This window comes from Lepisosteus platostomus, chromosome 9 (genome assembly GCF_059453375.1).
Source record: "Lepisosteus platostomus isolate fLepPlt1 chromosome 9, fLepPlt1.hap1, whole genome shotgun sequence".
In the NCBI taxonomy this organism is placed as follows: domain Eukaryota; kingdom Metazoa; phylum Chordata; class Actinopteri; order Semionotiformes; family Lepisosteidae; genus Lepisosteus; species Lepisosteus platostomus.
In genome coordinates, this window is record NC_142619.1 from 5,114,688 (window position 1) to 5,127,451 (window position 12,764).

The window sequence follows — 12,764 nt, forward strand, 5'->3', positions numbered from 1 at the left end:
CTGTACTCTTCCAGAGCCAGAGCCTAGCAGGTTTCATGGGTATATCTTTGCATCTTCGCAGGAACACAGCTTATGTAGCTAAGTGACGACTTCCTATGAAGCAAATCAGACTTCCTGTTGACAGAAACAGCAGAAGCAGAGGAGTTTATTGTCATATGTACATGTACTGCACATTGGAATTCTTATTCGCGTTGATCTCTTGGGGATGTACAGTACACAGTACAACAGACAACTCCACACAATGTAGACAGTACGTTACAACATCATAAGTGATAAAAACTAGAACAAGAAATATGTTGTGGAGAACAATAAAAGTGTAGTAGTGGGGAAAAAACACGGATGACCACAGTGTAGGTGTGTATTGAGTTCAGAGGCATTGGAGTTAGCTGTTGAGGACGGGGACTGCAGTAGGGTAGAAGTCTAGTGGTCCGTGCTTTAAAAGGCCAGTGGTACGTGCTGGCAGAATAATAATAATAATAATAATAATAATAATAATAATTGCTTACACTTATATAGCGCTTTTCTGGACACTCCACTCAAAGCGCTTTACAGGTAATGGGGACTCCCCTCCACCACCACCAATGTGCAGTATCCACCTGGATGATGTGACGGCAGCCATAGTGCGCCAGAACGCTCACCACACATCAGCTAGTGTGTGTGCTAACGTCAAGATATTTAAATCTTGTGCTGTTTGCCTGCAACTCTTTGCATAAAGATGTGCCTCCATCTGGCTCATGTTTCTCTGTTGATTCTGAAGAAGCCCACTGTGCTGATCTGGGCCAAAACCTCTTTGAAGGTTTTGTATGCTTGAATCAGGTCACCTTTAGTCCTCACTGCTCAAGAGTAAAACAGTTTAGTCCTTTTAACTTTGTCAGAGTAAAACACTCCTCTAAATTCTTCAATGTTCCCTGTTTGCTTTCCTCTACCTCTTTTAAACCCACTCTCAGCAGTTATCAAGACATGAAGCTGTAGGATAAAATTTCTCGACAGGAAAAACACAGAGATCAGATCTAATACAAATGGCAGAAAAAATTCCCTAAACAGGCATATACAGTACTCACAGACAACACAGCTATTGGCTTGTTGCAATCAATAATATTCCACTAGGTTGTCTTTCCACTACCTGGGCTTCACAATAACAAGAAAAGGAAATGTGCAGGTTATTCTATTTTGCCAATAATGGTAACTTGACTTCCAGTTACATACAGTACTGTACAGTATCTAGTGTGTTAATTACCACTCCACACTGCTGCCCTGCACTGTGACCAGCTACTGTCTCTCAAAACCCTTGTTTCTCCTGTAGCTCATAAATGAAAACACTGCATTAAGCCAAGAGACAATGCACAAAGCTTGTAATGAGAAATATGATATTTCAGCCTCATAACTAACAAGGCTTCATGGCAGCACGCCTGGGGCTGAACGTCAAGGTCTTAATTACTTTACGTTATCAAACTAACGTGTTGTGTTATACATTCCAGCAATTTGCGGGCAAAGCAGATAAATATAGCTACACTAGAATAACTGTGCACCATATACTGTACATTTTATTAAACAGTTACCTTGGAAAGCTAAATGCAATGAACTGCTCAAATGTTTATCATTAAATAAAAAATGTCATTTGATCAACTATTTTGTCAAACTCATAGAATTTTAGTCCTAAAACTAAAACTGCCTCTAATCAATTAAATCGGTAGTGATAAAAGGTGAGAAACACAGTAGAGATTTTTAGGCTTATGAGATTGTTAGTTAACATGCATATGTATATACAGTATATATATAATACAGTATACTTAGACTTTTGCATATATTTCATTTGCCTTCATGCTTTGTGGCTGTGGTATTATTTCAGAAGTTATTTTTTTTTAAAATGTAAGAACTTACTGTACCTTCTAGAGAGGTAACAGATTTAGACCGACAATTTTTTCCTATGCCCCAAATGCATCACAGCATGTACTTCATAAAAAGAGAATACAGTAAATTCAACGCCTTTCAGAACTGAAACTTTAAACAGTAAAAAAAGACTAATTCTGGTGTTCCACATTTTGGGCAAACTGTCATAGCAGTTATTTCAGTCTTCTATTATATCCTTTTAATATAAATCACAATGTTAATGAACCTAGTACTTACAAGTCTCAAGACTGTCTCAAAGGGTTAATTTCATCTCGCGTGAAGGTTCATCATTAACCTTATGTCCTGCAATCTAACAGAACTAAAATTATTTAGCCTTCCCATGGCCATGGCAAAAAAACACCTCAAAACTGAAGGACAAGGGACAGTGTGTATAAAAATAATGATACTACATTCATTATTGCCTTTATCTTTCTGTTTTAACTGTGCCATAGACAGACTAAGAGCTCCTTTATTTTATGGGACACAGCCAGGTGAAACTTCCCCGGGAGACGATACTGTGTGTTGCACTGTGGCTGTTGTTGCTGGCTGTCCTCCTGGTGTACGAAGGGAGGTTGTAATTTAGATCTCTACTTGCGACATTTGCAACTTGGAGCCGGCAGCTGGAGATCTGCCTTACTTTCAAACGCAGCCTCAAGGAACCCAAAATAAACTGGAAAAGACCGGGTCAGAACACAAACGCGTCTGCGCGTTTATTGCCCTTACAAAACCTCCAAAACGTGGCACAACAGCTAAGGGAGACGGCAAGCCGAAAGAAAATGTATGTAATTTTTCCCAAAGCATGGACCAAAACCAGCTCCGCTTTTGGAATCTGCACTTTTATAAACTGGAACTTGTTTGCCAAAATACGAAAAAACACACACAAAGTGAACACATAAAGGAAGGACAGGTGTGAAAAGGGAGCTAACTAAATATGTTCTTAAGACAAAGGAAAAAAGTAAAACTTAAATCAACCACACCTCCTTACTTTGGGAAAATTCCAGTGAATGAATGCTACCAGCTCTTATCTGAGATCTATGTCTCCACCCAAATGCATAAGATGGCTGCAGTGAGTCCCACCAGCAAACGTATTCAGCAGCTGTCGCTAAGCATGAGCAACTGGGAGCCCAGTGGCACTGTAACACCAGTCACATCAGGCAGCACATCAGTCACATACTGTGAAATATGCATGACACCATCACAGTGATGTAGGTACAAGATATAATCTGAACCCTGCATAGGCGGAGTCCTGGGAGTGGCCTTCATCTGGAATTTGCCAGGAGCTGTATCACCCTGCAGCTCCCAGCTGGCAGCCCCACTGAAGCTCAGCAGGGTGTGAGCCTGGCCAGTACCTGGATGAGAGACTCCTAGGAAAACTAAGGTTGCTGCTGGAAGAGGTGTTAGCAGGACCAATAGGGGGTGCTCACCCTGTGGTCTGTGTGGGTCCTAATGCCCCAGTATAGTGATGGGGACACTATGTCTTTCGGATGAGACGAAAAACTGAGGTCATAACTCTTTCTGGTCAATTCATTTCTCAAAAAGTGTGTTAACCTTAGTGTCCTGACCAAATTTCCCCCTGGCCTATACCAATCATGGCTTCCTAATCCTAATCCCCATCTCTGAACTGGCTTCATCACTCTGCTGTCCTCCCTACTGACAGCTGGTGTGCAGTGAGAGTACAGGTGCACTCTGGCTATTGTCATATCATGTTAAGCTAAAATTGTACACCACACTAGTTAAGGACTCATTTATCTTATTGTGTCAAGTTTTGTTCACCTTATTATAGACAAGATACTGCTGCTCTGAGAGAGAAGCAGCCAGAAACATGCTGGTGATACAGGGAAATTCCCACACAGACACGTTGGAGAAAAATAACTTTTTTTATGTTAAACAGAGAAGAGGAGGGAACCTGAAACAAGAATTCAAAATCCTCAAAGGCCATCCCAGTGGGTTTCCTCTGAACGAACAGTGAAACACGAACCAGAGGACACAACTGCATCTTAAACTGCAAAGAAGAGGCACTTCTTTACTCAAAGGGTTGTGGGAGTGTGGAACAAGCTACCCCTCCATGTTGATAATATGGCATCTTTTAAGAAACCAGCAGAAAAGAATCTTGTATCAGCTAACTACTAACTAGCAAATGGGCTTAGATGAACTAAATGGCCTCCTCTCATTTGCAACCTTTCTCATCATCTCACCCTAACCCATATACAGAAGAGACCAGACCCCTTGTGATGGAACACGGAGGTCTGCCACCAAGTGAGAGTTACGGACATTGAACTAATCCTGTGGTCAATTATCAATCAAAAAGTCCAGTTATGTCAGACAGTACATAAAAAAGAATGCATTCTTTAAGAACTCTGTTATACTTAAAAATACAGTACGCAGAAGGCCAACAGCACTCAGTAATACAGAGGATGAGATCAGAGGTGGTGCTGTTTGCTGCATGGTATAATAGGTGATAGAGAATAGTAGTACTGGAGGTGACTGCTTGCGGAAATAAGCGCATTACACGAGCTCTTAGCTAATGTGTTACAGTGGTATGCAAAGGTTTGGGCACCCTCGGTCAAATTGCATGTTTCATAGAATCTCTAAGTGAAAAGAATTTAACAACTTCTGCAGGGTACAAACTTAAACATGACATATTTCTGCACATTGTAATGCACAATTATCATTGGTATGCTGGTTGTGGCCAAATGTCTGTGGGGAGATCTCAAACACGCAGTGCACTCAAGAAGACCTTTTCTGAGTGTTTAGAGTTCTGCAAGGAAGAGTGGGAAAACATTCCTAAAGCAAGAACAGAAAGACTCTTAGCTCTTTGCAAGAAATGTTTGGAGGCTTTGATTTCTACTAAAGGAGGTGTCACTAAGTGCTGACGTAACTTTTGCACATCCACGTTCACTGTTTCATTTATTTTTCAGTGTGTTAAATTCCGTAAATTAGTAATTGTGCATTACTATATGCAGAAATGTGTCATGTGCAAGTTTGTCCCCAGCAGAGGTTGTGTCTTTACACTTAGAGATTCTATGAAACAGGCAATTTGACCAGGGGTGCACCGACTGTTGCATACCACTGTAATTGCTCATGTTTGAAGATCACACGGACAAACAGCGAAAGCACTATCATAATCAAACTAGAATTAACTGTACTGACAGAAAACACAAAATCGACTACCATAATTATCTGTGTGCAATCTAACCATACGTAGTGATGTGGCTTGTGGCTTGAGATGATAAAGTCATGTGTGACCGCAAAATCTGTACTATCTACATACTGGGTTTCGGACAAATACAGTACACAGGGGAATTCTGAAGTGTAAACACAAGCTCACTCCTCTGACTTGCTCCCCGTTAGGCATACTGTAGGTTCTGCAAACCGAGAGAGGGGTGCCTTTCTCAGCAATAATACGCCCATGGGTGCTGCTTGGATCAATGAATCACAGTGAGCCAAGAAAACCATAATCGATTTCTCCCTGCCCTTTGTGGCACAATTTGCCGATTCCCAGTCACATGATCCGCATTTCATTGCACTTGTGCATATGACAATAAACTGAACTGAACTGATCCAGGCTCAAACCCGCGATCACAGAGCTCAGCCTGCCCTCGGGCAAGCATCTATACCGGTGTAGCCACAATACAAACTTTAGTATTCCATCTTAAAAAGTATATCAAAGAGCTATGAAATTGGTGCCATCGTGGACTAGTGGCTGGAATGGGAGAATCTTGGATTCAAATCCCGGCAGACAGCAGAGGATTTTCACTCGGATTGCTTGGCTTAATGCGCCTCCAGATGGGTTTTGGAAATGCAAACTTGCTCTCAACTCACTCACTTGGTTGAAAAACAAAAACAAGAAACAAGAGGGAAACGCTAATCCAGAGAATGATTTTCCCCAAACGTTGTCGCACTGCCAGACAACACTAACTGCACCACAGTGTCTCCGATGCTCGTTCAGACAATAAAGGCAAAAGGCAACACGCTCAGGGTGTACATTTCTGTGAGAAGGCACAAATACGGCAGGAGAAAATAATGCTAAGAGCTTGAAACTTGGCTAACACGAAGCACAAGGATGAGGACATCAGATCTACAATAGCTGCCCTAATACAGAAGCAGATGTTAGCTTTGGGAGTCATGAAACCAGCTCGGGACATTAGATGCAGAGTGAATGTAAGTTTTTTGTTTTTCAGCGATTCTGTCTGCATTACTACACTTAATTCTACCGAGGTCTTCAACCAACCGTACAATAGAACTTCTGCTTCTCCACCTTAACTGCAGCAGAGAAAGGCCTACTATCAGTACAGCCAAAATGAAGTATTACAAAGATCACCAGACCCCTGGGGAAAATGCCTAGCAGGGCTTCCCTGCAGTGAAGGAGAGGCCCAAGTCAGTAAACACTCACAGATCACTATTTCTAGTGCTGCAAATCTCTTCCAGCATATTAAATCGATTTAAAAAAGTACTTTCTTCAATTACGGGAATGTTGTTTCTTGGGGATGTATTCGGATTTCAGTACCAAATTCTAGGATTCGGAAAGTTACTTCACGTAAAACACCACCTGCTTAATTTGACATGAATGGTTGATTATTTTGAAAAACGCCAGCTTCGTGGTCAAATAGAAAATTGCTGGGTAGTTTTATACTGAAGATCAATTTAGAAGACTGAGAATTCCATTGAGACATAACACCCAAGTGTACAAACAGTTCTTTCATCTTGCCACAGAAATCGGCACAATTGGAGCCCAGCACTAAAATAGTCTCATTTAAAAAGAGCTAATCACGAGTAATAAAGCATCAATAAAAACTACAACTGTATATCGTTTTTCAACAAAAGGGGGAATAACTGGGCGGCATGATGGCACAGTGGTTGGGATTTCTGCCTTGAAGCACAAGGCCCCTGGGTTCAAACCCCAGGAGTGCCATCTTATGGCCAGAAGCCATATCACTCTGCAACTGAAGCTCAGCAGGTGTGAGCCTGGTCAGTACCTGGAGGGGAGACTCCTGGGAAAGCTGAGGTTGCTGCTGGAAGAGGTGTTAGTGGGCCCAGCAGGGGGCGCTCACCCTGCGGTCCATGTGGGTCCAAATGCCCCAGTATAGTGACGGGGACACAATACTGTAAACAGGCGCCGTCCTTTGGATGAGATGTAAAACTGTGGTCCTGACTCTCTGTGGGCGTTTCTCGAAAAGAGTAGGAGTGTAACCCCGGCATCCTGGCCAAATTTCCCATTGGCCCTTACCAACCATGGCCTCCAAATAATCCCCATCTATGAACTGGTTTCATTACTCTGTTCTCCTCCCCACTGAGAGCTGGTGTGTGGCGAGCTTTCTGGCGCAGTATGGCTGCCATCGCATCATCCAGGTGGGGCTGCACATTGGTGGTGGTGAGTGGAGTGTCCAGAAAAGCGCTATATAAGTGCAATTAATTAATTAAGTTTGCATGTTCTCCCCTTATTCACATGGGTTTCCTCCCACACTCCAAAAACAAACTGATAAGTTCACTGGCTTTTGGGAAAATTCGCACTGGTGTGAGTGTGTGTCCCCCTTGCAATGGACTGGCGTCCTGTCCAGGGTGTACCCTGCCTTATACCCATTGCTCCCCTGCAACCTTGTACTGTACATTTCCTACAGTGCAATTTAGAAAATGAAGGGTAGATCTATTCTCCAGTATCATACATCTTACTGTCACTCCCTGGTCTATCACACACCCTGAGACAATATTTCTTCTTTTTTAGCTCTCCAGCTGTCCCTGTCAGCACCTCTGGTGAAAACTGAAAATGGAAGATCAGATACTCTCCAATACTTGTTGCCATAACAGTACAAACGATGCCGTAAGCAATACCCAAAATCCATATGATCAAAACTAAGGAGGTGTAAGGTTAAACGGTCACCCAGTGTCATTTGGAGTCCGTCATTAGTAGTAAGAGCTACCAGTTCTGAACAGATTTGTAGAGCAACTTTCAAACCAGCTAGTTCCATTTCGAAAGCAGCTGCACTTCTTGTAAATCCCAAAAACTAATTTTCCAAAGTGGAACATTAGTCCACTGTGTGTGTATATATTTATTTACTGTAAACACAGATATTTCTCATTTTACATCTACAGTATATTGCCAAGCCATTACACCGTTATAGGTTTTCCGATGCCCTTCAGAAAAGTGGCGAATAAAGATTTTTACCAAGCAAAACCGCTGCGTCAATTTTAAAGCGAGGCCTTACTGGAAAAGCTGATGAGCCACCGCTATATTTTTCAGAACCGCTTTGTTTTCTCCTCTGTGCCTTCTTTCACAATTTCTCCCTGTCTGCAGTAACAGCAGAATTTCCAAGGTCACTAACTATGAACTCTTTGACCAAGAGTTCCTGGACAAACCAGTGCAGCTATCACACAGTTGTGGACAGATGAGGCTTTATGAGATAAGGCTCTGACAGACAAAGCACCCACAGTGGCTTTTGGAAACTCATCAGTATGCAGATTAACAGTGTGCCTTTAGGACCTGCTTTGCGTGAGAGAACCCACCAGTAATTCACTTTGGGAGGGGAAGGTCTCTGCTTTCCTTATTGAGTTTCAAAATATTTTTAGAACGAACAGCATACCAAGTCACTTCATTAGGCAAAATAATATTTTATTGTAGGAGCACAAGAATGCCAAATTCTTTTGGGAATTTTGCAAGCAAAGCTTATTTCTTAGTATTCGATTCATTAAGCCGGCTTGATGATCTATAAAGATTAGTCTTGTTGTGCTTAATTTACAAATTCATGTTCAAAAACCTTTTTGGCAAATGCATTTCGGCATATTTTCAGCAGCAGTTTTACACCAGCACTCTCCAGAAATACAGAACTGAATTCTCACATGGTGAAGAATTCCTTAGTGAACCACTACAAGTTAACTGCCAAAATGGAACTTCACTTCAAAAGCCCTTCGAAAATGGTACAGTATGAAAGATTGTATTTTTTTGGGGAAAAAAAATGACCATAATATATTTTGTGTAAGGGCAGAAGATCAGACAGTGTTTTTAAGTCAGTCGTGAGCCTTGACCCTCATAGAAAAACAGATAAAACCAATAGCAAACGGTTCCCCCACCAGTATCCCTGTATTTAAACTGTGTCCTTTAAACAGAAGCAGATAAGTCCCACAGCAAAGGTTCAAAGGCTTAAGATCCGCTTTTCCGAGCTACAGCCACCTACAAAGCGCAGAGAAAGACGATTCGGTTCATTCAAACAAGCAAAGTCTATGTCTGAGAGGTCATTCTGTCCTACATGCCATATGTAACAAAGCAGGTGTCCACTGAACATGAAAAACTAACGTTTAACTCTACAAGGTCACTGACAGTGCACTGTGAGGACGCCATGAACTCTCAGTCCAAGCCAACAGCCATACCTGACAATGAGATTTAAGCAATGAGCTTGTACCGCACTGTTAAATTACTCTTCCTATATCAAGCAGCGTAGTGTTAACTACCATCCTGCTCCTTTTATCCCCACGTTTTCCTCTCTCTGTATGATGTAGGGATGGCACCCTGACACAGTGGTAAGCATTGCTGCCTTGCAGCACTGGGATCCTGGGTTCAATTCCAGACCTTGGGTGCTGTCTGTGTGGAGTTTGCATGTCCCCCCCCCAGATGCTCCAGTTTCCTCCCATAGTCCAAAAAACATTCTGATTTTGATTGGCTTGTGGGAAAATTGGCCCGAGTGTGTCTGTGTGTGTGATGGACTGACGTCCCATCCAGGGTGTAGCCTGCCATGTACATGTTGCTTGATAAGATAGACTCTGAAATCCTAAGCTGGAAGAAGCACTTTGAAGATGGATGATGTAGTTTCATATCTACCTCTTTTTAGAGCAACGTAGTTTTTTAACCCCCTAGTGGACTTTGGACAAAACCAAACACACGTACTAATGAACTAAAAGGTCTCCCTATAAATCATGGAATGGTTTCACTCCTTGTGCTTGTAGTTGGGACTTGCCAGTTCTCCTCTGAGAATTAATTGTGAATTGTTTAGAAATCTTACTTAAATTTTGTTTGCACAAGATTCCAACTCCCACAAAGAATTCGATTTTTCAATTCATATTTCATTAGCATGTACATATCCTGGTCAATTATTTTAAATGTAATTATCATTTACAGACAAATGATTTTAACTAGGAACCTTTTTATTCTTTTTTTATTCTTGGTTTTAAAAACTATCGGTCTTAAGCCAATAATGAATGCTAATCTTCTCACTTATTGTCTTGTTAAGTTGTGCTAACAGTCCACCCCTGAAGAATATTAAATTTAATGATTATTTACAGTACTACATTGTTTGGTCTTCATTCATTTTGGTAAAAACTATCATTAAATATTATATATATGTGTGTAATGGAATAACCAAAGTGTCGTGTTTTATAAAACATAAAAACAAAAAGAGAACGTGTCTGAGAGTGTCCGAGTAAGAACTTCACTGTACACTCCCTCTCCTAGGCCCCCAGTTGAGGTTGGTCGTTTGCTCAGTGTACCGAGGACTAAATCTGGGACGTTTTGTCTGTTGTTGCTCCTTTATCACGGAATACCCTTCCTCAAACCAACTCTTAGCCTCTCTTCAAATCTAAACTCAAAACTTACCTTTTTACTAAGGTCTTTAGCTGACTGCCCTACATTCTATCTATATGAGCCTGTATGCTGTTGTGTAATTTTTTTAATTTTAGATCGTACTTTTTTGTCTTTTTCTTCAATCGACACGCACAGCATCCTGTGGTTTGGAATAAGAGACCTATTAGATTTACAGTGGAACCGCCGATGAGTCCATGAGGATTCAAAATCCCGTCTTTTTTTTTTAAATGTTCATCTTTGCTGTGTGATCTCCAGCTTTATCTTGCTATACTTGCTCAGACAGTCTTTGCTTTAAAAAAGGAATGAAGCAGAGCAAAACTGAAAGTGGGACTGGTCACAACACCCGGGTTATAATTATGTATTCCCAACTGTAATTTCTACTGTAATGCTAACACCAAGACGCTCATTTACTGCACACTGGGATAACCTGTACCTCTCATATAAACAGCAAAGCATTCCAACAAATACGACAAGCAGAAAATCAAGAAAACCTAACAAATGTTATTTTCACACCTTTTTAACAGGTTGAAGGTTTCTGCCCATCTATGTTGCCCTTGCAATGTGACTGGGCTTGAACAGTTCTGTAGGAAAAAATGTGCAGTCTTGGAGTTGCAGTATGTTACTGTAATATTGGCATTGCCACTTTAAGATTTTTTTAAAGATCACTTTATTAGCCATATACAATTTTTTGCATTAGGAATTTATCTTTTTGCAGACCCCAGCTTGCTCTCCATGAGACACACAGACAGGGAGAGAAGCTTGGGGTCAGAGCACAGGGTCAGCCATTTATACGGCGCCCCTGGAGCAGTTGGGGTTAAGGAGCCCAGTGGAGTAGGATTCCTCTGCCGACCACGGGATACGAACCGGCAACCTTCCAGCCACAGGTGCAGATCCTGAGCCACAGAGCCACTGCACCACCCTGATGAAACAGCAATACTCATCAGAGAAGTTTTTTTTACACAAGAGTTATCAATTTATAACACTGACTCATGCACCTCGGGTACTCTGATAGCATTCAGGTAGGGGCAGAACTAATAAGTGTGGGTCACTCCCTTCTTTAAATTCCCATCCTTCAACTGAGGAAACAATATAAGAAAGCACATATCTATTGCCTCTGATCTGTCTTTTAAGAATATGGGTGATTGCAACATGCTGAAAGGCATCTGGAATCCCAAACATTAATGAATTAAATGAATCAAAAATTAACGTGCCTGTGGTTGAAAGGTTGCTGGTTCAAATCACATGGCCGGCAGAGGAATCCTACTCCGTTGGGCCCCTGAGCAAATCCCTTAACCCCCAACTGCTCCAGGGGTGCCGTATAAACGGCGCACTGACCCCAAGCTTCTCTCCCTGTCTGTGTGTCTCATGGAGAACAAGCTGGGGTCAGCAAAAAGACAATTTCCTAATGCAAGAAATTGTATATGGCTAATAAAGTGATCTTAAAAACAATCTTAAAGTGGCAATCCCAATATTACAGTAAGATACTGCAACTCCAAACCAGGAACCTATTTTTGTACTATAGCAACCCATCTGCTATCATCCGAACTGAGAACTCAGCTTGCCATCTTCCAGAACACACAGAAAACGCAGCAGTTCGGGATATATTCGTACCTTACCCCAAAAGCCCATAGCTAATTCTCGGTAAGAATCTGTGCTCTTACGTCACAACTTCCTGTCTGTTAAAGCAGCACTGAAGCTCCTTACCACCATGCGTCACTCCAGCACTTTATGCTGTGCTCAGGCTTTTCTGTGGTTTTATTCTGTGGTTTACATTGCTGCAATATTCACTCATTTTAACCGGCTGCAATTGTAAAAAGCCTTGGGTAAAAGTGTCCGCCAGGGGACTGATTATAAATGCAGGATGTAGCTTGGGTAACCAGGACCGGGCTGGGTAAGGTGAGGCAGGGCAGTCTTGGATCCTGACCAAACAGTCAGGGCTGTGACTTCTCACCTGACATTAGCAATCAACATACCACACCTCCAACCAGGAATGAGCCACTGATAGACTCCTCTGACGCACCAAATACTCCCCATATGAGCATGGGAGCTATCACTGCGTGCCAAGATACAAAGACCCAACAAGTTACCCCGAAGAGGTAGGTACAAAAGAAAAACAACATGAAAAAATGTAATAGACATTGCTAGGGAGCATATGAATTGAGTGACCAACGCTAAGCTAATGTACACACTTGAAGCACTGCTCATATTTTGGGAGTGAATACGAAAGTTTCTCACAAAGTTTTAAGCATCAACAGATGACACCGGCACTCCTTCCTGTTGTAGAGCAATACTACTGAAAGGAGAA

At 41.8% G+C, this 12,764-nt stretch overlaps 1 protein-coding gene across 1 annotated transcript in view; it reads right to left on the minus strand.

Moving 5' to 3' along the window:
• LOC148654437 (peroxisome proliferator-activated receptor alpha-like) overlaps positions 1–12,764 on the minus strand; it is a 60,844-nt gene that overhangs the window by 23,070 nt on the left and 25,010 nt on the right. The gene's annotated exons all lie outside the window — the stretch shown is intronic.